Raw genomic sequence first — 25,770 nt, 5'->3', positions numbered from 1 at the left:
ATGAGAGACGTAAACAATCCCTGGGACTCGTATTAATCAGCTGAGAGACGTAAACAATCCCTGAGACGAGTATTAATCAGCTGAGAGACGTAAACAATCCCTGAGACGAGTATTAATCAGTTGAGAGACGTAATCAATCCCTGGGACTAGTATTAATCAGATGAGAGACGTAATCAATCCCTGGGACTAGTATTAATCAGATAAGAGACGTAATCAATCCCCGAGACTCGTATTAATCAGATGAAAGACGTAAACAATCCCTGAGACGAGTATTAATCAGCTGAGAGACGTAAACAATCTACGAGACTCGTCTCAGTCATTCATATATGCATATATCACTAAGAACTCTATGATATGAGCAGAACTCGAACCTGCGTTACCAGGGCTCATCCAACTGGCGTACTCGGTACTGATAATGTCTATGTGTTCCTGTGTTTGTGTATGGTATTGAAAGATGTAAAGTATTGCATCAGTGACTCTAGCACAAATCTATCTCTTTCTCATGTTTTTCACTCATTAAAGAAGTTGAAAAGTTAACTACCCAAGCTTAAGGTTACAATTTTATTTGTCCTGAGGGACGCTGAAGGACGCACTTCACTGAAGTTCTCTTTGAACTTCAGAAAACAAGATATTCAGTCCCTTGTTGGTCCCCAAGACTTCAATATCTTCACTAGTAGGGGGCCCTCCCTCGGCGTCCCCATTCAGTAGTTAGCGTCCCTGTGGTCTCAGAAGTAAGTAATTATCAGAAGAAGGCAGCAAGCCGGGGAGGTTACGAAGGGGGGGGGGGCTGTCTTTACTTCTAGTGTCTCTAATAATTCTAGGGGGGCTTGACGGCTGAGTGGACAGCGCTCGAGGTTTGTAGTCCAAAGGGTCTGGGTTCGATCCCCGACCGAGGCGGAAACAAATTTGCAGACTTACTTTTACCTTGATGCCCCTGTTCACCTAGCAGTAAATAGGTACCTGGGAGTTAGGCAGTTGCTACAGGGCTGCTTTCTGAGGATGTGTGTGTGGGAAAATTAAGATTAAGGACTTGCCCATAATGCCATTCGTGTTAGTGGCGGTACAAGAACTCTTGTATAAATAAATAAATAAATAAATAAATAAATAAATAAATAAATAAATAAATAAATAAATAAATAAATAAATAAATAAATAAATAAATAAAAAAGTTTCGGAGACTTAGTTTCGGAAACACACAGGAGTAATTGGTCTGGTTAAACAGGAAGACCTGAGCAGTGTGTGTGTGTGTGTGGGTCCTGAGCACTCAGGTCCTGTGACATCATCACCCGCACACCACATCCGGTCACTCTGTGCTCCTTGCAACGTGTTCGAATTGCTGCATCACACCCATTGCGTGCAATTCATGTCAGCTAAAACAGTTTGATTTCCCTCACTGTGTCTGAGAGACGTCTTAATACGATCTGTATTAAGATCCACGATCCACGTATGGCTTCTAGAAACTTTCCTGGGGGGAAAAAAATACATCTAATTATCTTCAAATACAAATTTCAAAGCCAAAGTCCAGCGAGTTGGGATGAAAGCCGGGACAGGTCATAGACCTCCTACGTGTTTCGAAACCAGAACCACGTCCACAATTGCTTCCTTTTTTGCACATTTTTTCCCTCACCTCCGATATTTTCTTGCCAGTTTGAGAGTTATTGGGTTCAGTCAAACCCTTATATATCAGCTAAGACATTGACGCCCGCCGCCAGCACTCTCGGAGACGAGATGTTCAAGTGAGTGACTAGTGAGGATATTTTGTTGGGAAGTTCTTACTCTTGGAGGGTGGGGGAGGTGTTCTTGGTGCTAGTAGGTGGGGGAGGTGTCTGATGTTCTTGGTGCTAGTGGGTGGGGGAGGTGTCGCTGGTGTTCTTGGTGCTAGTGGGTGAGGGAGGTGTTCTTGGTGCTAGTAGGTGGGGGAGGTCTCTGATGTTCTTGGTGCTAGTGGGTGGGGGAGGTCTCTGATGTTCTTGGTGCTAGTGGGTGGGGGAGGTCTCTGATGTTCTTGGTGCTAGTGGGTGGGGGAGGTGTCTCTGATGTTCTTGGTGCTAGTGGGTGAGGGAGGTGTTCTTGGTGCTAGTAGGTGGGGGAGGTGTCTGATGTTCTTGGTGCTAGTGGGTGGGGGAGGTGTCGCTGGTGTTCTTGGTGCTAGTGGGTGAGGGAGGTGTTCTTGGTGCTAGTAGGTGGGGGAGGTGTCTGATGTTCTTGGTGCTAGTGGGTGAGGGAGGTGTTCTTGGTGCTAGTAGGTGGGGGAGGTGTCTGATGTTCTTGGTGCTAGTGGGTGGGGGAGGTGTCGCTGGTGTTCTTGGTGCTAGTGGGTGAGGGAGGTGTTCTTGGTGCTAGTAGGTGGGGGAGGTGTCTGATGTTCTTGGTGCTAGTGGGTGGGGGAGGTGTCGCTGGTGTTCTTGGTGCTAGTGGGTGAGGGAGGTGTTCTTGGTGCTAGTAGGTGGGGGAGGTGTCTGATGTTCTTGGTGCTAGTGGGTGGGGGAGGTGTCGCTGGTGTTCTTGGTGCTAGTGGGTGAGGGAGGTGTTCTTGGTGCTAGTAGGTGGGGGAGGTCTCTGATGTTCTTGGTGCTAGTGGGTGGGGGAGGTGTCGCTGGTGTTCTTGGTGCTAGTGGGTGAGGGAGGTGTTCTTGGTGCTAGTAGGTGGGGGAGGTCTCTGATGTTCTTGGTGCTAGTGGGTGGGGGAGGTCTCTGATGTTCTTGGTGCTAGTGGGTGGGGGAGGTGTCGCTGGTGTTCTTGGTGCTAGTGGGTGGGGGAGGTGTCGCTGGTGTTCTTGGTGCTAGTGGGTGGGGGAGGTGTCGCTGGTGTTCTTGGTGCTAGTGGGTGGGGGAGGTGTCGCTGGTGTTCTTGGTGCTAGTGGGTGGGGGAGGTGTCGCTGGTGTTCTTGGTGCTAGTGGGTGGGGGAGGTGTCTCTAGTGTTCTTGGTGCTAGTGGGTGGGGGAGGTGTCTCTAGTGTTCTTGGTGCTAGTGGGTGGGGGAGGTGTCTCTGGTGTTCTTGGTGCTAGAGGGTGGTGGAGGTGTCTCTGGTGTTCTTGGTGCTAGAGGGTGGTGGAGGTGTCTCTGGTGTTCTTGGTGCTAGAGGGTGGTGGAGGTGTCTCTGGTGTTCTTCCTGCCAGTGGGTAATGTCCTTGGGACATCAGGCTCCGACTTCGCCAACACCACCAGCGGTTGCCTTGAGTTACGAAGACCTTCCCTCCCGCTCTCGTAAACATCATAATTACGCACCGTGAAGCCTCGCTAATGCCTTTCTGTAGATTTTTCTCGTCCGGCAACTGCTAATGAACGGTGTTTCCGAACTTCAACCGTGATCCGACTTCGCGCTCTCTCCTCCTCTTCCTCCTCCTCCTCCTCCTCTCTCCAGAGTCTTCAGCGGCCTGCTCTTCTTGTGGCCTGCGTTCGTTCACCCTGTCATGCTCTTTTGGTAATTCAAGTTTGTATTATTTGCAGTTTTGCCATTGCTGGAGCACGTTCTCGGCTGAGATTTTTTGGCGATCATCTGTCGTCTGTGTTTGACCTGCATAATGGCGGTCGTGTTTTTCCCGTGACGAGACGAGGCCATTTTATTATCTCATTTTATTCTTGCAGTGTGAATAAAGATTGAATAAAGATGAGAATAAAGATTTAAAAGTCTAATAATGGTATTGGGGTGTGAGTTATACACGTGTATATAAAAATAGGATTTAGCGGGTTTTTTGTTTGTTTGCGTTAGTAGATGCTTGGATTTTATTGAACCCTAATGAGCTTTTGGGTTTCTGGAAGCCTCAATTGATCCACATATCAAGTTCACGTCTTTTTCGAGAAATGAATTCTCACCTAATCTCGCTATTCAGCTCATAGAACCTAAGAACCCTGCCGAACCGCAGAGGGTTCGAGGTTTCACACGAAGCATTGAATTATCAAAACAGAGCGTCAGAAACCCTCCAACAATTTACGAAATTTCGGCCCTACCTTAAAAACTCTTGAAACCTTTTGACTCTGCAGTGAAACCTGCCGTTGTTTCTGCCTATAACTGCATATATAAATGTATGAAAGTATGTGTTTATGCAGGCGATGAGTCACAATAACGTGGCTAAAGTATGCTGACCAGACCACACACTAGAAGGTGAAGCGACGACGACGTTTCGGTCCGTCCTGGACCATTCTCAAGTCGATTGTGTGACTTGAGAATGGTTCAGGACGGACCAAAATGTCTTCGTCCCTTCACCTTCTACTGTGTGGTCTGGTCAACAGTGTGTGTTTATGTTAATATGGTTGTCGTTGCAGATGTACAAGAAGGAGGAGGACGGGACCGGTCGGGTGTACTTGTCGTTGTCCTTCGACTCCACCTGCATCAACAAGCTCCACTCCGCCTGGGAGGGCTACGAGACCCTGGTCCTCACGCCCACGCAGCCCAAGGCGCCCGTGTCAGAGGTGAGTCACGCACGCCCACAGTCACGCCCCTGCTACGATTATAGCGCGCCCACAGCACGCCCGCGGCCGCCCATATAGCTTTCTTCCCTCTCTTATTTTCACCTCCCTTCCCTGCAAGTGCTGTATCTTTTTATCTATTTAATTATCTATGTGTCAATAGACACATAGACTATGACTATGTGTCATAGTCTAGACCTATGAATCTAACTACCTTCATACCTTTCTCCCTTCTCTTTTATTCTATTTTGTCTTCCTTCTCTCGTTCTTTTCCGTCTCCTAACTGGATCCAGTGGGCATAATGTCAGTGGTGTTGGTTAGACGCGAAATCAACGTTATCAACTTTAATTCACCGTTGAATCTACACTGGTAACGTTGATTTGCCGTTATTCTTTGATATTGGGCCCACTGGGGATATTGGGCCCACTGGGGGATATTGTGCCCACTGGGGGATATTGTGCCCACTGGGGATATTGGGCCCACTGGGGGATATTGGGCCCACTGGGGGATATTGTGCCCACTGGGGGATATTGTGCCCACTGGGGGATATTGTGCCCACTGGGGATATTGGGCCCACTGGGGGATATTGTGCCCACTGGGGGATATTGTGCCCACTGGGGATATTGTGCCCACTGGGGATATTGGGCCCACTGGGGGATATTGTGCCCACTGTGGATATTGTGCCCACTGGGGATATTGGGCCCACTGGGGATATTGGGCCCACTGGGGGATATTGGGCCCACTGGGGATATTGTGCCCACTGGGGATATTGTGCCCACTGGGGATATTTTGCCCACTGGGGATATTGTGCCCACTGGGGGATATTGGGCCCACTGGGGGATATTGGGCCCACTGGGGGATATTGTGCCCACTGGGGGATATTGTGCCCACTGGGGATATTGTGCCCACTGGAGATATTGGGCCCACTGGGGGATATTGTGCCCACTGGGGATATTGTGCCCACTGGGGATATTGGGCCCACTGGGGGATATTGTGCCCACTGGGGATATTGGGACCACTGGGGGATATTGTGCCCACTGGGGATATTGTGCCCACTGGGGATATTGTGCCCACTGGGGATATTGTGCCCACTGGGGATATTGTGCCCACTGGGGATATTGGGCCCACTGGGGATATTGGGCCCACTGGGGATATTGGGCCAACTGGGGGGTATTGTGCCCACTGGGGATATTGTGCCCACTGGGGATATTGTGCCCACTGGGGATATTGGGCCCACTGGGGGATATTGTGCCCACTGGGGATATTGGGCCCACTGGGGACACGTTCATGTTTATGGTCATGTTCCAATGTTGTGTGTGGTATAGCCTCCTTTCCTCCTTAGGTTGCCTCTGCGGGCTGCACGTTTCCTCAGTGGGTGCAGGGGCAGTGGGAGAACCTGCGGGTGGAGGGCAACCAGGCCACCTACACCGACCTCCACACCTACAAGACCTTCCGTGTGTACTGCCTCGACCAGGAGATGGCGGGGCTCGTGCCTGTCTACACCCAGACACAGTGGTGAGTACACTGGGTGTGTATGTTGGTTGTCACCATCAACAGAAAACGCAAAGCCAGTTTGGCTATGACTCTTCCGGGCAAAGCTTGGAGAAAGCGTCGTTGATATGGCGTTGATTTAACTCTTATGTAATGTTGATCTTGCGTTGATTATACGTGATTTGAGGTCAAAAAGAGTGTTAGAGAAGCGTTAAATCAACGTAGGTTTAATGTTACATTAAGATCGTTTGCCCGGTAAAGCCAGGGGTCAGATTCACGAAGCAGTTACGCAAGTACTTACTAAACATGTACTATCTTTCCTCAATCTTTGACGGCTTTGGTTATATTTATTAAACAGTTTACAAGAATAAAAAAAAAACCTAATCAACTGTTGTTATTGTTATAAACAGCCTCCTGGTGCTTCGCAGGTCATTAACTGCTTTAATAATTGTAAACAAATCCGCCAAAGAATGAGAAAAGATGTACAGGTTCGTAAGTGCTTCGAGAATCTGGCCAGAGGAGGGAGGGAGAGTGTATGTGAGAATGTAGGGTGTAGATTATTTCTGCAGACGTGTGAGATAAATTCTTGCTCTCTAGTGTATTGACATTAGTTTGTTTGTTGTATACACAACTATTTTTTAAGTGAAATATATGCATCTTGTTTGTAATGTTGTATATCTTATACATGTTATGTGTGGTTGTGTGGTGTGGTTGTGTGGTGTGGTGTGGTTGTGTGGTGTGTGGTGTGGTTGTGTGGTGTAGTGTGGTTGTGTGGTGTGGTGTGGTGGTGTGGTGTGGGGTGATGTGGTGTGTGGTGTGGTGTGGTGTGGTGGTGTGGTGGTATGGTGTGGTGTGGTGTGGTGTGGTGTGGGGTGGTGTGGGGTGATGTGGTGTGTGGTGTGGTGTGGTGTGGTGGTGTGGTGGTATGGTGTGGTGTGGTGTGGTGTGGTGTGGTGTGGTGTGGTTTGGTGTGTGGTGTGGTGTGTGGTGTGGTGTGTGGTGTGGTGTGGTGTGGTGTGGTGTGGTGGTGTGTGGTGTGGTGTGGTGGTGTGGTGTGGTGTGGTGGTGTGGTGTGGTGTGGTAGTGATCTAGTAATTACCAGGTATATGGGAGGCATGAAGAAAAATTTAACTAGACTCCTTTTTCTTTCTTAGCAATTTCTAATTCCATCTTCACTTTGTAGTGTTTCTCTCTTCACGGTCTCGTTTTTCTCCTTCCTCTTCTGCTTCTTACTCCCTTTTCACATCTTTACATCCACTTTTACCTATTAGTCATTCCTTAATTCCCTTCTCATTTTCCCCCTTCTGCTTCCTTCCTTTTTTTCTACTCTCCCATCTCCTCTTCCATCCCCCCTTTCCTGTGTCACCAATTTGCATACACTAAGTTGCACCTGTTTTTGCATGCGCTTCTGCCATGTGTTGATCTTATGGGTTAGCCACTGACAAACATTGTCCAATTCTCACTTACACCCACACCCACTCTACACACACACACACACACACACACACACACACACACACACACACACACACACACACACACACACACACACACACACGCTACACCAACACCCATATATCCACACCCACACAAAACCAACTCTCATATCCACCCCCACGCCCACGCCCCCACATACCATCTCAATACCCAGATCCCACTCAATCCAAAACGCCCCAGCACGCATATCGATTTCCACGCCCACGCTCACTCTTACGCCCACGCCTCCACCCATGACCGGAACAGAGAAAAATGAGGGCATGCAGCCGGGCATATTAATGTCCTGTGCACTCCTTTTGCGGGCGTGACAAACTTCTACATTTCCATCTGCATGGTTGTCTCTCATCTTCTTCTGCGAGACATAGTCTCTGACGGCCTCTGGTCTCTCGTGTTTACCTGTGTGTGTAATACCTAAGTGTAGTTACAGGATGAGAGCTACACTCGTGGTGTCCCGTCTTCCCAGTACTCTTTGTCGTATAATGTTTTACCTGTACTCACCTAATTGTGCTTGCGGGGGTTGAGCTCTGGCTCTTTGGTCCCGCCTCTCAACCGTCAATCAACTGGTGTACAGATTCCTGAGCCTATTTGGCTCTATCATATCTCAGCCCGTCCTCCAAAAATGGGGTGGTAAATGTAAGAAGACAAATAAGTGCAATTATGTACTATTCATAGCAGTTAGGAATTGTACTTATTTTCACTTAGTATTAAATCGTACTGTCAGATATATTGTGAATATTTGAGTTTACCTGAAAAACTGAATAGAAAACCACAACCTCACCTAACCGTCTTAGTTTTTGAAGATAATAATTGTATTGCTTCTTAATTACAATTAGTACTTAACATATAGCTATATTGATATTACAGTTTTATAAAACTAATAAAACAAAACTAAAATATATTAATAAATTCTAAAGTAACTCAGGATATTTTAAAATTTTGTATAAAGTCTATATTGTTTAATTAACCTGAAAAAGAAATTCCTGATATTTAAAACTTGTATATTGCAAATCGAAATTGAAAACGTCATCCTAAAATTCTGAGTGACTTAACAGAAAACGAGAAGAATTAAAGTGGGGGAGGGAGTTGGGTCAATGTAACAGCCCCATAAGTGCAATTATGCACTGCTTATTACAGTAAGAAAGTGTACTTATTACACTTAGTATTAAATCGTACTGTCAATTCGGAGGATGGGTTGCATATCTACATTTGAAACTGTGTATGGAGTCAGCCTCCACCACATCACTTCCTAATGCATTCCATTTACTAACTACTCTGACACTGAAAAAGTTCTTTCTAACGTCTCTGTGGCTCATTTGGGTACTCAGCTTCCACCTGTGTCCCCTTGTTCGCGTCCCACCAGTGTTGAATAGTTCATCCTTGTTTACCCGGTCGATTCCCCCTGAGGATTTTGTAGGTTGTGATCATGTCCCCCCTTACTCTTCTGTCTTCCAGTGTCGTAAGGTGCATGTGTGTGTGTGTGTGTGTGTGTGTGTGTGTGTGTGTGTGTGTGTGTGTGTGTGTGTGTGTGTGTGTGTGTGTGTGTGTATGTGTAATATCTAAGTGTAGTTACAGGATGAGAGCTACACTCGTGGTGTCCCGTCTTCCCAGTACTCTTTGTCGTATAATGCTTTACCTGTGTGTGTGTGTGTGTGTGTGTGTGTGTGTGTTTTGTGATCAAATTGACCATCAATGCCATTACGATTGTTAGGAAAAGCATCAGGAGGAAAATTCGCTTCGCCAATCTTTTTGTTTCACGCGCGTCATCCGGCCCAATCAGATCAGCGAACAGTGAACACAGTTTAGTCACGGGGTAGTTCCCGTAGATTGTGGTAATTAGAGCTAAGTGGCATTGAAGCAGAGTAGTTATGAGTAGTTTGATGTCAGAGGTGACTGTGGAGAAGTGGTGGGTTGGGGGTGGGGGAAGTTATTCCTGGATTCCTATTCAAGTGCAACTTCTGAGGGTTACGCCCTTCCGGAGAAAGAAAATGTGGGATAGAGAAAAATGGGAAGGAAGGAAGGAAGGAAGGAAGGAAGGAAGGAAGGAAGGAAGGAAGGAAGGAAGGAAGGAAGGAAGGAAGGAAGAACTGAAATGGGAAGGGAAGGAGAGAATATTAGTCTCTCACTTCCACCTCCTTACTACCACCTCATTCCCCTAACTGACTTACCCAAGTCAGCTTTGTCGTGTACTGCCCAACCACTAACTGTCTCTAACTACCACTAAATTTCCATGGATGAAAAAAAATGTGGATAAATTTTCACCGCTTATTTCTCATTAAAAGTGATCCGTCACCACCTTTCTGTGTCAGGCAGTTCAACGCTCACTTCCTTTTGCGTGTAGTTGAGAATAAACTACCTTAAGGAACCCACAATAGAGTGATAGATCTACGAGAAGATCACTGGGGCGTCCAGTGGTGGGCTAGAGGATTATGGCGCGCGTCTGGTGATAACCGGGACCCGCTGGTTCGATACCCGCGTACTGCTCCAATGATTCTTTCTCATTAACTGCCTTATTATCGGACTCCCTCCTTTCCCCCACCCTACTTTGTAAGTGACCTCCACTTACCCCTTCATCCGCTTCCCATCCCACGCTTCGCCTCGCCCCTCTCGTTCAGTACTTCCTCCCCCCCACCCACTCTGAACCCCCCCTTTCCGCTTCTTCCCAACCCCCTTCCGCCCGTTTCCGTCTCTTCTCGGCACTCTTCCACCCCTTCCCGCTTCTTTCCACCTCCCTCACCGCCTCTTCCCACCCCTTTCCATCCTCCTCCTCCTCCCTCTTCAAACCTAATCCAATCAGCTTCCTCTGATAAGGAAGGATAAGGATCGGCACACACAGGCTCGAACCCTTGCCACAGAACTGCTTGAACGCGTAGCACAATACTGCTAGGATGCCTTCCACTAGGTTGCTAGGACGCCTACCTCAGTATTGCTAGGACACCTACGTCAATACTGCTATGACACTTACCTCAATACTGCTAGGACACTTACCGCAATACTGCTAGGACACTTACCGCAATACTGCTAGGACACTTACCGCAATACTGCTAGGACACTTACCGCAATACTGCTAGGACACTTACCGCAATACTGCTAGGACACTTACCGCAATACTGCTAGGACACTTACCGCAATACTGCTAGGACACTTACCGCAATACTGCTAGGACACTTACCGCAATACTGCTAGGACACTTACCGCAATACTCCTAAGACACTCCCACTACAATGGCTACAGTGCCTACCTCAGTATTGCTAGGACACCCACTTCCATACTGCTAGGACACGTGGCAGGTTTAAAAGTCCCGTCTACACTTCTCAGGCCATTTAAAGAGACTGACTAAGGCAGGAAGTAAGGTTTGAACTAAGACCTTCATTTTCGCCAATTATTTAACGCTGCAATTTTATCCTCCACAGCACCGGCTTCCTCTGAAATTTAAAATTAATCTGCATCGCGGGTTTTTTTTGTTTAATATCAATAGCATACAAGTTAGTTTTTTCCTCACTTAAGAAAATATATTTAAATTAATTGTTTATAATCGTTTAAGTAATCTCAAACATGTGATGAGGTCAACTCATATAAAATGATGAATTCAACTCAAGTAAAATGATGAAGTCAACTCATATAACATTATGAAGTCAACTTATATAAAATTATGAAGTCAGCTCATATAAAATGATGAAGTCAACTCATATAAAATGATTGGTAACTCATATAAAAGTACGAAGTCCACTCTTATAAAATGATGAAGTCAGTTCATATACAACGATCAAGTCACCTCGTATAGAGTGAAGAAGTCAACTCACGTAGTGTAGTATTTACGGATAATTCAATTGTAGGTTATTTGGAATCCAAAGCGGTAATTTTACAGGAGCATTGGTGACTTCAACAGGAAATAAGAAGAAATCCAAAGCTAAAATTAGAATTGTCCGTAGGAGATTTCAACGGGCGTTAGAAAGGAATCCAAGACTGTAAATAAATACTGAATATACAGTATAAATATTGGAGATTTCAACGGAAGTATAGGAAGAAGTTCACCAGCATCACTGCCACCATCACTACCACTAACATCTCCACCATCACTACCACTATTATTAGAATGACGGCTTCAACCACCAGTCCCCCCAAAAAAAACATCAACTACCAACTACCACCACCACATCACTCAGCCGTTCCTCCCTCCACCACCCACCTCCAACACCAACCGCCACGCCTCCCTCAATCCCCCCACAACCCCCCCTACTACCACTACCCCAACCCCCCCCCACCACCACTACCCCAAAGGATAATAATCAAACGAAATTCACCCCCTTAGAGTACCATCCAGTAATTGGCCAAGTATCCGCTAACTCGGTCATCCCCGGAAGTCGCCCACACTGTCCACGAGCTCTGTCCGTCTCTCTCACCAGCCCGTCCTAATAAACAGCGGCCAAAAGCTCGTTAATCCAGCCGCCATACCCCCTAGTTTATGAATAACAAAACTCTGTAAGCACAACCTATCCTCAGGCAAAGCTCGGTCAAGCGGCGACCGAAATCCCAAGACACGAGTATTTTTCTCAAATATAAGTTTATATAGTAATATATTTGAATTTTGTGTATGGTTATGCGTGCGGTTAGGTTAGGTGTTTGGCTATATATTACCCTCTATACATTGAGCTATTTATTTATTTGCCTATCACTTTTTTTCCTCATTTGCATACCCTTCACTTTTCCTGGAGGCTGGAGGACCTGAGAGAGAGAAGAGAGAGAGGAGAGCGAGGAGGGAGGAAACGGCCGGTTACGAGAGGAAGGACAATTAAGATAATAACGGGTGTGTTGGATCGAGGGATCTCGGGCGAGCGGGGCGTCCCCTGGCACCTTCTGGAGGTCCGCACTGGGTCGCGCGCGCCCCCACACTGCCCAGCCACGTGTCTCACTCCCTCCATTCACAAGCTTCACCTCATTACGTCACCACCTCCGCAACCAATAGGCGGGCTCTAAAGCGTTGCTACGTCATCGTTTGCGAACCTCGGTGACGTATCAGACAATGATGCCAACCAAGCCATAATTTGTTGTTGTGTTAATCACCCGAACATCTCCCACGGTAACTAATTATATGTAACTATGACCTATACGTCTGGCTGCTGTAGCCAATCATTGACCAGAACATGACCTGATCAGAAAGTCGTTTCCCCACGTGGGTTCTTAGGCTAATAATTCAATTTGTTGACGTCATTGCCGCACTGACCAATTACAATTTGAGAAACGTCTCTCCATTCGCTTCATCATTTATAAACGTAATTGCTTAATTGAAACTATTGTCAGGTCATCTGAACGTGGTTCCAAGAGACAATTGTAAGTATAGAACTGAGAGACAGACAAAGAGAGACATAGAAAGTGAGACACAGAAAGTGAGACACAGAAAGAGAGACACAGAAAGAGAGACACAGAAAGAGAGACACAGAAAGTGAGACACAGAAAGAGAGACACAGAAAGTGAGACACAGAAAGAGAGACACAGAAAGAGAGACACAGAAAGAGAGACACAGAAAGTGAGACACAGAAAGTGAGACACAGAAAGTGAGACACAGAAAGTGAGACACAGAAAGTGAGACACAGAAAGTGAGACACAGAAAGTGAGACACAGAAAATGAGACACAGAAAGTGAGACACAGAAAGTGAGACACAGAAAGTGAGACACAGAAAGAGAGACAGAAAGAGAGACACAGAAAGAGAGACATAGAAAGAGAGACACAGAAAGAGAGACATAGAAAGAGAGACACAGAAAGTAAGACACAGAAAGTGAGACACAGAAAGACAAAGAGAGGCACAGTAGGATATAGAGAGTGCTATAGGAACAGACTAACCTGGTGGTAACAGTCAGTTCCCACACCCACCACCACGCCCACCTCCCACGCTCACCACCCACGCCCACTTACCACGCCCACCTCCCACGCCCACCGCCCCGCCCACATCATCGCTTCCGTAACATCCTCGTGCCCCACATTGCACCGCTCACTCCCCCTGTAGAATTCGTTCAGGTCACGCTTTCCTAAGACACTGCTTCAGAGGTCGAATCATTTTGCGATTGGGATCGACTGCAGTGAGAATGGTGCAGACGCAACCTTTGGGCCGGAACATCCAGGTGTGCGTGTGTGTGTGTGTGTGTGTGTGTGTGTGTGTGTGTGTGTGTGTGTGTGTGTGTGTGTGTGTGTGTGTGTGTGTGTGTGTGTGTGTGTGTTTAACTGGACCACTTTAGTGGTTTGGACTGGTTCAAGGGACCCGTTAGTACATTAGCTCAGGTTAGTGTATAGTGGTTAGTGTATCCGTTAGTTTGCTGGAGTGGTTAAGGGAGCCGTTAGAGGCGTGGTTAGTGGAGTGGTTAGTGGAGCGTGTTAATGTAGAGTTATGGAAGCTGTCAGTGAAGAGTTAGGGAGAAATTATAAATGTGAGGTTGTAGATGACTGGAAGTTGACGTGGCCGTGGACGAACACTCCGTGGCCGTGGACGAACACTCCGTGGCCGTGGACGAACACTCCGTGGCCGTGGCCGTGGACGAACAATCCGTGGCCGTGGACGAAAACTCCGTGGCTGTGGCGTGGACGAACACTCCGTGGCTGTGGCCGTGGCCGTGGCGTGGACGAACACTCCGTGGCCGTGGCCGTGGCCGTGGCGTGGACGAACACTCCGTGGCCGTGGCCGTGGACGAACACTCGGTGGCCGTGGCGTGAACGGAGTCCCCTCCCCCCCTTTGTTCGTGTTTCGCCTATGCTAAATAGTTTGTCTTTGTCCATCCTGTCAATACCTCTGATAATTTTGTAGGTGGTGACCATGTCTCCCCTAATTCTTGTGTCTTTCAAGGACGTGAGATTTAATTTCCGTAGCCTTTCCTCATAACTCATACCTCAGAGCTCTGGTATGAATTATGAGGAAAGTCTACGGGAATTAAACTTCATGTCCATGGAAGACATGAGGGAGCCACTCACTCAATGTGCGGGCACTAAGTATGCGCTTGAGTGGCGCTGGAGTGTATATGGGTCATAAGTTGACGTGGATCTTAAGTGTGGGTGGAGTTGCTGTACATTTGGCGTATAGTGCACGTATGTAGGCGTGTAGTGGGCGTGGAGTGGGCGTGTAGTGGGCGAGGAGTGGGCGTGGAGTGGCTTTTAAGTGGGCGTTGAGTACTCAACAAGGAGCCGCTTCCTCCAGCCTATAAACGCTTGAAAAGTCAGCACCCGTGACCCATCATTTCTGCCACGCACTGCAAGTCCTTGAGAGGCACGATAATTCCAGAGCGAGTACGATAACGACTGGATAACCACGATTCCTCTTGGAACACTTCGATAATTCCCCGGAGAAGCAAAATGCTCTCCGAAAAGCTCTGTGCGTGGTTGAATAGACCGATAATAGATAAGCAACTTTAATAGTTGCTGATCTCGCTAAATCACTGTACGTTTCAACAATGCCTAGAGTCGTACGATGGTTATTGTATAGACGCAATAGTTACCAGATAGAGAAGAAAATGACTAGTTAGATACAGTGAGGACATGAACGTTACACAACATACAAACCTACTGTAATGGCAGGATGGTACGAACAACAATGAAACCATTAACCACCAAACACAAAAAATATACCCAAGGGCACTTCGATGATTGCAAGGAAACGACTGGTGGAGGAGAAAAAAAACGAAAATTAAATGATAAGGGAAGCGGAGGATGAGACAATAGTGTCTGGCAATGCACGATGACGAATCCAGCGGTATGATAATTACCGCAAGGCCGCGATAATGGCTCTAAACAGCCCCCTTAGGACAGACTAAACGATCACAACAATACGTCTTCGTGCATAGACAAATTCCGGCTGAGAAGTCTCCAGATATACGACCATGGTATACCACCACGTTTATAAGGATATATAAACCATTATAATGTCGAGCGTCGCCGTAATGGTGATGATAATAGTTATAGAAATACTTTAATTCTGACTTATATAATGTGTAGATATATAGTTACATAGACAGAGGCGTCACAGTTATACAGAAGCGTGCGTGAAAATAATTTAACTTGAGGTTATCTTGAGATGATTTCGGGGCTTTTTCAGTGTCCCCGCGGCCCGGTCCTCGACCAGGCCTCCACCCCCAGGAAGCAACCCGTGACAGCTGACTAACACCCAGGTACTTATTTTACTGCTAGGTAACAGGGGCATAGGGTGAAAGAAACTCTGCCCATTGTTTCTCGACGGCGCCTGGGATAGAACCCAGGACCACAGGATCATAAGTCCCGCGTGCTGTCCGCTCGGCCGACCGACTCCGAAGCCGGTCGGCCGAGCGATTGATTGATTACCTGATTGTCTCGCACGTGTGGAACTCTTCTCCTCGCAGTCTGAGTGTCGTCACGTCAATACACGTGTCAACAAACATTCAGTCAATCACAACACTTACAAACCAACACTGATCACATCCAACAATCAGCCCACAGTAACACAAAGGCAGATATAGAACAGGTGTGTGTGGCCAGGTCGGACAAGCAAACGAGGCCCGATTAGGATGTTTAAAAAGACGCCGAAATAGGTGTAAAAAAGAGGTGTAATCGGGGGGTAATTACAGGAGGTTAGAGATTACCTATTACAAACTACCTTAAGGCAATGAGAGAGGTGTATTTTCGGGGGGTTTTAAGAACAATACGGCGTCTCACCTATGAGGGTTTACGGGCTATTCATGCCCGTGCCACCTCTTGGGTGGCTAAATCTTCATCAATCATCAATCACCTATGAGGCAAAGCCTCCCTCCCTTTCTCCTCCTTCCCCTTCAAGATGAAGGGGAGAATAGTACGGAAGGAATGGGGGGAAGGGAGCCGGTCGGCCGAGCGGACAGCACGCTGGACTTGTGATCCTGTGGTCCTGGGTTCGATCCCAGGCGCCGGCGAGAAACAATGGGCAGAGTTTCTTTCACCCTATGCCCCTGTTACCTAGCAGTAAAATAGGTACCTGGGTGTTAGTCAGCTGTCACGGGCTGCTTCCTGGGGGTGGAGGCCTGGTCGAGGACCGGGCCGCGGGGACACTAAAAAGCCCCGAAATCATCTCAAGATAACCTCAAGAAGAAGGGCATGTGCTAATTAGGTAGTTGGTGATGATAATTACCAGCTCAGGTACTTAACGCTGACTGCTTGTCTTGTGCCCACCGTTTCCGGGTCCTCCGGCAGAGGTCGCAGTAGAGACCCCGCCCTAGCTGCGCTTTTTTTTTTTAATCAATTGCATCATATTGTATTCCTTGTTTAATTCTCTGGTGTTCATTTTTTTAGCATTTTAAGTTTGTATTTGTTTGTTTTTTTGCGTTAACTTTCCCGTTTTCTTCTAATGTGATATCATTAAAGCTATGACAATTTTGATCTAAAAATATTGAGTATTATAAAATATATATAATAATAATAATTCTATTATTATTATTATTATTATTATAAATAATAATAATAATGCAAATAATAAAAATGCTAATAATACTATGCAATATACATCCATATTATTGTGTAAATAATTCCAGGGCCCTTGACAGCTGCAGAAATATAGTAGGTCAGGGAGAGCGTCAGAGGAGCAGGTCAGGTCAGGGAGCAGGTCAGGTCAGGGAGAGAGTCAGAGGAGCAGATCAAGTCAGGGAGCAGGTCAGGTCAGGAAGCAGGTCAGGTCAGGAAGCAGGTCAGGTCAGGAAGCAGGTCAGGTCAGGAAGCAGGTCAGGTCAAGGAGCAGGTCAGGGAGAGAGTCAGAGGAGCAGGTCAAGTCAGGAAGCAGGTCAGGTCAAGGAGCAGGTCAGGGAGAGAGTCAGAGGAGCAGGTCAAGTCAGGAAGCAGGTCAGGTCAAGGAGCAGGTCAGGGAGAGAGTCAGAGGAGCAGGTCAAGTCAGGGAGCAGGTCAGGTCAAGGAGCAGGTCAGGTCAGGGAGAGAGTCAGAGGAGCAGGTCAAGTCAGGGAGCAGGTCAGGTCAGGGAGTAGGTCAGGTCAGGGAGCCAGGAAGCAGGTCAGATAAGGAAGCCAGGAAGCAGGTCAGGTCAGGGAGCAGGTCAGGTCAGGGGGCCATGAAGCAGGTCAGGTCAGGGGAGGGTGGAGTGTCTTCACTCCAACAAACCTCTCCTTTCCCTCCCCCCACCAGACAATTGTTTATGTCTCAAGTGTGTCAATTTCTCATTATGGAACAGCTTTAGTGATGTCATCCTTTCCTGTTATTTCTCGCCGTCTCGTTTCTTCTCCTTAATTCCTTGTCACTTCTCTCCCTTTCTCTCTACCCGTTTTTCTTCCTCTTCCTCTTAATGCTTCTACTCTGCCTAACTTATCTACGCTTCCAGGAGAACATAGATACTATGATAATAAAACTATAAGAACCAGTAGGCCACCGGGAGGGAATAGTTTAGAAGGATAGGGTGTAAGACATGTGGAAGGGGAAGGAAGCCTTGTGGAAGAGGGGGAGAAAGCATGTGAAAGGGGGGAAAGGAAATCGGGAGAAGGGAGGACAACGAATTGAAAGAGGAAGGAGGGTAAAGTGATGAGCGGGAAATTAAAAGAAATATATTAAGGGGGAGACTTAGAAAGAATAGAAGGTAAAGGAGCATGAATAGACAATAATGAAATTAAATTTGAAGCAGGAACAGATGCAGAAGGAATAGAAACAGGAGCAGACATAGAAGGAATAGAAGGAGGAGCAGACATAGGAAGAAGAGCAGACACAGAAGGAACAGAAGCAGGAGCAGACATAGAAGGAACAGAAGCAGGAGCCGATATAGAAGGAACAGAAGCAGGAGGAGACACAAAAGGAAGAGAAGCAGGAGCCGAGACAGAAGGAACAGAAGCAGGAGGAGACACAGAAGGAAGAGAAGGAGGAGGAGGAGCAGCATTAGATGCAGGGATCAAAGAGAGAGCCCATATTACTGTGGGTATTCAATGCCTTCAAGATCCTCTACTAGCAATAAGGAATAAATAGTTGGAAAGTCAAGGAACTACGACACTAATGACGGAACAGAAAAAAGAGAAGAGGGCGGAATAGATGGGAAAGGAATGTAGAGGGAGAGAGGAATGGAAAAACAACAGATAGAAGAAGAGAGGACTGAAAAAGTGGAAAAGAAAAGAGAGAAACCATTACCTCGGCGGAAAGACAGACATAGACGCAGATAAAAACAAAATTTAATTTTAAGTTTATTGTGAAGATTTAAGCGAAACTTTTATACATTTCTTGTCCTTTTGTACTTGGGAAAGAAGTTGACAAATGTCTCCGAACTTCCCTTTACAATTGTTTAACTTATTGGACCTTACGCAATGTCGCTAATTATCTCTGGTAATGGTTTAGTTGCGTGTATAAATGATGTGATCCTTGATAGAGCCTTGTTTGTATATTATTAGGCACCTATAAGCAGATGTTGTCGTCTTGCCTATATATTGAAATCATTTAGATATTGTAAACATACCCATTAAGAGTTAATAGGTATATTTTCAATCCAAGATTTTTTTTAAATATTAAGATTCCTTAGTGCCTTGGCTGCTTGTTCAAGTGCAATTTTGTGTTTGACTGTTTCCTTGGTGCTTGCTCAAGTGCTTCTTTAAGTTGTCACGAAGTGTGCTTGTATGTTAACCTTGAGTCTTTACAAGGACTCTTTTTTTATCTTTATATCCTCTCTGTTCCTGAGTGCGTTTATTGTCCCTGTTAAGAATGTGTTGTAGAAAGATTATCATAACTGCAGACTTGCCTAATTGATCATTTTTACGATACGTTTAATTAGCTGAATATTTGACAACATTAATTACTTTTTTTTTCGGGTATTTTTTTTTTATTTTTATAGTCTTGATTTAACTTTACAATGTCCTGTTTACTGTCTTTCTTCTTGTTTTGTTTTCCTATTGATTTATTTGGTATAAGATTCTTCTTTTTGTTTTCCTTTCCGAGCTATCGCTAATGTCGTTAACATTCCTCCCCCCCCCCTCTCTCTTTCTCTCTCTCTCTCTCTCTCTCTCTCTCTCTCTCTCTCTCTCTCTCTCTCTCTCTCTCTCTCTCTCTCTCTCTCTCTCTCTCTCTCTCTTCTACATGTCTTTCTCTCCCTCCTCCATTATCAGCAGTTCACCCTATCTCCGATGTAATCGCACTCGCTGTTCCTCTTCCTCAGCATCTTCTACTTGTCTGTCTCCCACCTCCACTCTTCCCATCTCTGAGCACGTGATGCGTAACTAAGACAGCGTCCCTTGTCACAGCGGAGACGAAGCCTTCACCTGCCTGGTCATGCAAGAGAGGAGCTCAAACGTCATGGAGTTCCAGATCAGTAAGTCTCTGTGAGCACTTCTGTTGGCCTTCTCCCAAGTTACAGCCCCGCTCCTGTGGCGGGTTAGTCCGCTACGGGCTCACCATAGCCCGTGTTACTTGCCCCGCTCCTGTGGCGGGTTAGTCCACTACGGGCTCACCATAGCCCGTGTTACTTGCCCCGCTCCTGTGGCGGGTTAGTCCGCTACGGGCTCACCATAGCCCGAGCTACTTGCCCCGTTCCTGTGCCGGGTAAGTTCACTACGGGTTAACCATAGCCCGTGTTACTTGCCCCGTTCCTGTGCCGGGTAAGTCCACTACGGGCTCACCATAGCCCGTGCTACGTGTCCCGCTCCTGTGCCGGGTAAGTCCACTACGGGCTCACCATAGCCCGTGCTACTTGGAACGTTTTGTTCCCAGTAGCTGCTGAAACTAAAACAACAACACCAGTCTTTCCCATGTTCTCCATATTAGACGACTTAGTTGGATTGGACAGGTGAATATTGAGGTGAACTTGTAAATGACAAAATTATATACATGACCAAAGTGTAATCAAGGACGGAGGAGCATTAAAAGCTTGTAACATAGAGAGTTCTGTATGATTTGTAGCAGATATGTAGCCACGTATCTGAACACATATATATCGGGTCCTTTCTATCTAGTGATATGTAACTGGCCGGGGAGTACAGCCATTCGTATAGCGCGCGATCCATTTCATAAAGAGTTACTGCGCTACTCAATAAATACCTCCTTAGAAAACAAAAGAACGTTGAATATTATCACTTTACGGAATCTCGAGATGCGCCACGTGTATAGAACTGGCTCTACTCTTCTACCTACTACGTAGCTATGGGGGAAAAGATGATGGAGACTCCTTGTAAAAGTTACATGCTGGGGGCACATACCAGAAGTTTGTTGTTGTTTTAGATTCAACTACTCGGAACAGAACGTTCCCAGTAGCACGGGCTATGGTGAGCCCGTAGTGCCGGTAGCACGGGCTATGGTGAGCCCGTAGTGCCGGTAGCACGGGCTATGGTGAGCCCGTAGTGCCGGTAGCACGGGCTATGGTAAGCCCGTAGTGCCGGTAGCACGGGCTATGGTGAGCCCGTAGTACCAGTAGCACGGGCTATGGTGAGCCCGTAGTGCCGGTAGCACGGGCTATGGTGAGCCCGTAGTGCCGGTAGCACGGGCTATGGTGAGCCCGTAGTGCCGGTAGCACGGGCTATGGTGAGCCCGTAGTGCCGGTAGCACGGGCTATGGCGAGCCCGTAGTGCCGGTAGCACGGGCTATGGCGAGCCCGTAATGCCGGTAGCACGGGCTATGGCGAGCCCGTAGTGCCGGTAGCACGGGCTATGGCGAGCCCGTAGTGCCGGTAGCACGGGCTATGGCGAGCCCGTAATGCCGGTAGCACGGGCTATGGTGAGCCCGTAGTGCCGGTAGCACGGGCTATGGCGAGCCCGTAGTGCCGGTAGCACGGGCTATGGCGAGCCCGTAATGCCGGTAGCACGGGCTATGGTGAGCCCGTAGATGTTTTAGATATTGTGCTTCACACTAACGATCAATCAATCGTGTCCAGTACCTGGAAACACTCCCACATAACTCCCAGGAGTGTCGTCCAAGATGCTACAGTGATGGAGATCGTGTATAGTGAAGCTGTGATCTCTCTGCTACACTCGGGTATCTCTTTTGCTGTATTTTATAATTACAAATTATCACATACTTTTTAAGTGAGTTTCTACCTAATTTTTTTTAAAGGTATTAACTTGTGTTTTTATTGTATTTCCTTAAATAAAACACAAGTTTGTTTTATTTTTTATTTCTTGATAATGATTTATAATTATTTTTAATTGGTGGTGCTGCTGCTGCAGAAAATATTATCTATTTTAATATAATTATTATAAGCTCATGTTCATCAATTTTTTAATTTCAATCGTTTTCATAATCAGGATTTGTACCTTTCCTGTGTCTGTTACTAACACTAATGCTCACTGTTAAGTTGTGGTTACTGCTACTGTTGTCAGTACTACAACTACCTCAGTTACTATCATTACTACTACTATTAATACCACTACTCATCATTGACACTATTCCTGCAACAACTATCACTCATTATCACTCATCCCAGTACCAGCATCACTAGGGGGTCATGATGACTATCTCCGGTGCTGTCATCTCTACCATCTTGAGGTTATCTTGAGATGATTTCGGGACTTTAGTGTCCCCCGCGGCCCGGTCCTCGACCAGGCCTCCACCCCCAGGAAGCAGCCCAGGTACTTATTTTACTGCTAGGTAACAGGGGCATAGGGTGAAAGAAACTCTGCCCATTATCTCTCACCGGCGCCTGGGATCGAACCCAGGACCACAGGATCACAAGTCCAGCGTGCTGTCCATTCGGCCGACCGGCTCCCTATCCATCACCATCACTTATACTACTATTTCTGCCCCCGCCAACTATCACAATTACTCCCCCACCACCACCCCCACCACGACTACTACTCCCACATCACCACCATCACCACCACTACTACTACTACTACTCCCACATCACCACCATCACCACCACTACTACTACTACTACTCCCACATCACCACTACCTACTCCACAGGTCCGGACGTGGATGCCAGATACAAGGAGGGACTCTGTTCTTCCCCAGCTTCACTCACCTGGGACTCATGGGTCACCCAAGGACGTGAGTTAACCTCCGTCCCTTTAGATTCTAAATGGTGATATATTGGTCTGTTTTTGTGTGTGATTTTGTGTCTATTTTTGCCTATTTGTATGTGGGTTTTTTTCGGGATTTTTTGGGGGGCTTAAGAAGGGCCGCAGGTCTTGGGTTCCGGCATTGCAATATTAAATTAAATAAATAAATAAATGTTTATTTAGGTAAGGTACATACATACAAGAATTTTTTTTACAAAGATTGGTGGACTTATAGATAGAGCTAGTACATACAATGCCTAAAGCCACTATTACGCAAAGCGTTTCGGGCATGAAATTGGCTGGTGAATATATTACTCTGGTACTAAACAGGTATTGTTTGCATTGAGGCCAACCTTGATTACGCAAGTGATGATATCCGCTTGATGCGTGTGCTTTGTGAGATAGGCTTGCTGTGATTCATCATCCTCCCGGGGGAAGGGAAGGTTTCATCACCCCCTTCCCTTTCTAGCTTGGGAAATGTCTCCTCTATTTCTGTTGCTTATTGATGAAGTGGGCCTCAGAAGACAGGTTCAGGGTGATATCATCTTCCAGGTTTTCTCTACCCGATTAATATAGGATTTTGTTTCTCATTTGGTACCTTGTGTTTGACTTTCTGTTCACTACGACTAGTTTCATTACTTTGCAATTACTTGAGTTAAACTTCAGTAGGTATTTGTGGGATCATTTTTTCCGTTTGTTATCATCTTGTAGTCTTTTTGCTATCTTTCTCTGTCTTAATCCTGCTCATAATTTTTGCTATCAGTAAACATTCAGACTTATATGTATATTCCATCTTAAAGATTTTTTACATATGTCAGGATGATGATTGGTCAGAGTTCAAGTATGTTTATTGAGACAAGAAAATACTTCTCAAAGGGATAGAGTTGCTTAGGCTATTTCTACCCTCCTTGGTCAGAGTGACTGACCCATGTGGAGATCCTTGGTCAGAGCGACTGACCCGTGTGGAGATCAATGCTCAGAGCGACTGACCCTGTTGGAGATCCTTGGTCAGAGTGACTGACCCGTATGGAGATCCGCTGGGGGGACATCTCTCCACTCTCAGATCCCACTCCACAACAGTGACACGATGGCTTCCGTTGATTAGCTGCTCCCTTACCCCCCCTAGATCACCTTCCCTGTCACTCTTACCTGCTTCTCCAGTGTGTACACTTGCCTCTTATCAGGTGCTTCTCCAACATGTACACTTGCCTCTTATCAGGTGCTTCTCCAACATGTACACTTGCCTCTTATCAGGTGCTTCTCCAACATGTACACTTGCCTCTTATCGGGTATTAAGTAAAAGCCATCCTGTCACTCCAAAACTATGCACTCTGCCTTAAAACCAATACTCATTGGTTAGTAGTGTAGACAGACATCAGACAGACTAAATGCCCATATGGTTTGGCTTACATCATTTCTGTCGCCTGGTCAGAGAATTGTATTAAATTTGCGAGGCAAGATTTACCATTCATGTACCCGTGGTTGCGGGGCTACGGAAAGTCCCCCTACTCCCCAAATGTTTCTACTCCCAGTAGGCTCAGATTCCTGAGCCTACTGGGCTGTATTAAATCTACATTTGAAACTGTGTATGGAGTACAATACACTGTACAGTTCTTGAACTACTTTATTACGGGACAAATTGCTTCACTGTTAGGTCATTAAGCAGTTAGCCGTTAAATTGTGCAGTAATTAGCCAGTTTTATTATGCCAAATTGCATAAGATTTTAATAAGGTGTTGCACCACAACCACTTTCTCCGACTCTGTTCTTTTCAACAGAGAGCAATTGAAATTCAACAATGCAACAGGATTCGAAGGGCTTTAACATCCTTCTGTTATCTTGAAGAACGAGAACACTGGGTTGTATATACACACTTCCGCTACAGTTCCAGGGAGTCATTTACTTCAGTTCAAGGGGGTCATTTACTTCAGTTCAAGGGGTCATTTACGACAGTTCAAGGAGGTCATTTACTATAGTTCAAGGAGGTCATTTACTTTAGTTCAAGGGGTCATTTACTACAGTTCAAGGAGGTCATTTACTACAATTCAAGGGGTCATTTACGACAGTTCAAGGGATCATTTACTTCAGTTCAAGGAGGTCATTTACGACAGTTCAAGGAGGTCATTTACGACAGTTCAAGGGGGTCATTTACTTCAGTTCAAGGAGGTCATTTACTCCAGTTCAATTGGTCATTTACTACAGTTTAAGGAGGTCATTTACTACAGTTCAATTGGTCATTTACTACAGTTCAAGGAGGTCATTTACTTCAGTTCAAGGGGTCATTTACGACAGTTCAAGGAGGTCATTTACTTCAGTTCAAGGGGTCATTTACGACAGTTCAAGGAGGTCATTTACTTCAGTTCAAGGGGTCATTTACGACAGTTCAAGGGATCATTTACTTCAGTTCAAGGAGGTCATTTACGACAGTTCAAGGAGGTCATTTACTTCAGTTCAAGGGGGTCATTTACTTCAGTTCAAGGGGTCATTTACGACAGTTCAAGGAGGTCATTTACTTCAGTTCAAGGGGTCATTTACGACAGTTCAAGGGATCATTTACTTCAGTTCAAGGGGGTCATTTACGACAGTTCAAGGAGGTCATTTACGACAGTTCAAGGAGGTCATTTACTTCAGTTCAAGGGGGTCATTTACTTCAGTTCAAGGGGTCATTTACGACAGTTCAAGGAGGTCATTTACTTCAGTTCAAGGGGTCATTTACGACAGTTCAAGGGATCATTTACTTCAGTTCAAGGGGTCATTTACGACAGTTCAAGGGATCATTTACTTCAGTTCAAGGGGTCATTTACGACAGTTCAAGGAGGTCATTTACTTTAGTTCAAGGGGTCATTTACTACAGTTCAAGGAGGTCATTTACGACAGTTCAAGGAGGTCATTTACTTCAGTTCAAGGAGGTCATTTACGACAGTTCAAGGGGTCATTTACTACAGTTCAAGAAGGTCATTTACTCCAGTTCAATTGGTCATTTACTACAGTTCAAGGAGGTCATTTACTCCAGTTCAATTGGTCATTTACTACAGTTTAAGGAGGTCATTTACTACAGTTCAATTGGTCATTTACTACAGTTCAAGGAGGTCATTTACTACAGTTCAATTGGTCATTTACTACAGTTCAAGGAGGTCATTTACTACAGTTCAAAACAGTTCAATTGGTCATTTACTACAGTTCAAAGGGTCATTTACTACAGTTCAAGAGATTATTTACTACAGTTCAAGGGGGAGTCATTTACTAGCAAAATCCATATGTTGAATCTTCCTCTGATTATCAGATATAAAATATATCTTTTGGTTTGTTATTTAATGCATTTGTACCTATAAAATATTAAGAAAACATCGTACAATATTTATACGACATGACTCTCTCCCATTTATAAGTCATGTCACATTTTTTGAAGGGGATTCATGTTATAAAT

General features: G+C 46.0%; 1 non-coding gene across 1 annotated transcript in view; it reads left to right on the top strand.

Annotated features, from left to right (window-relative positions):
• LOC123747194 (uncharacterized) overlaps window positions 1-25,770 on the top strand; it is a 47,682-nt gene that overhangs the window by 9,638 nt on the left and 12,274 nt on the right. The window contains exons 5-8 of the transcript XR_011226146.1: window positions 4,268-4,414; window positions 5,754-5,926; window positions 19,598-19,665; window positions 22,250-22,333. This is a non-coding gene — a transcript (uncharacterized protein). The remainder of the gene's footprint in view (window positions 1-4,267; window positions 4,415-5,753; window positions 5,927-19,597; window positions 19,666-22,249; window positions 22,334-25,770) is intronic.

The sequence above is a fragment of the Procambarus clarkii genome, chromosome 94, assembly GCF_040958095.1.
Source record: "Procambarus clarkii isolate CNS0578487 chromosome 94, FALCON_Pclarkii_2.0, whole genome shotgun sequence".
Lineage (NCBI taxonomy): Eukaryota > Metazoa > Arthropoda > Malacostraca > Decapoda > Cambaridae > Procambarus > Procambarus clarkii.
The sequence above is the reverse complement of the archived record's forward strand: the minus strand, read 5'-3'. Positions and strand labels throughout refer to the sequence as shown.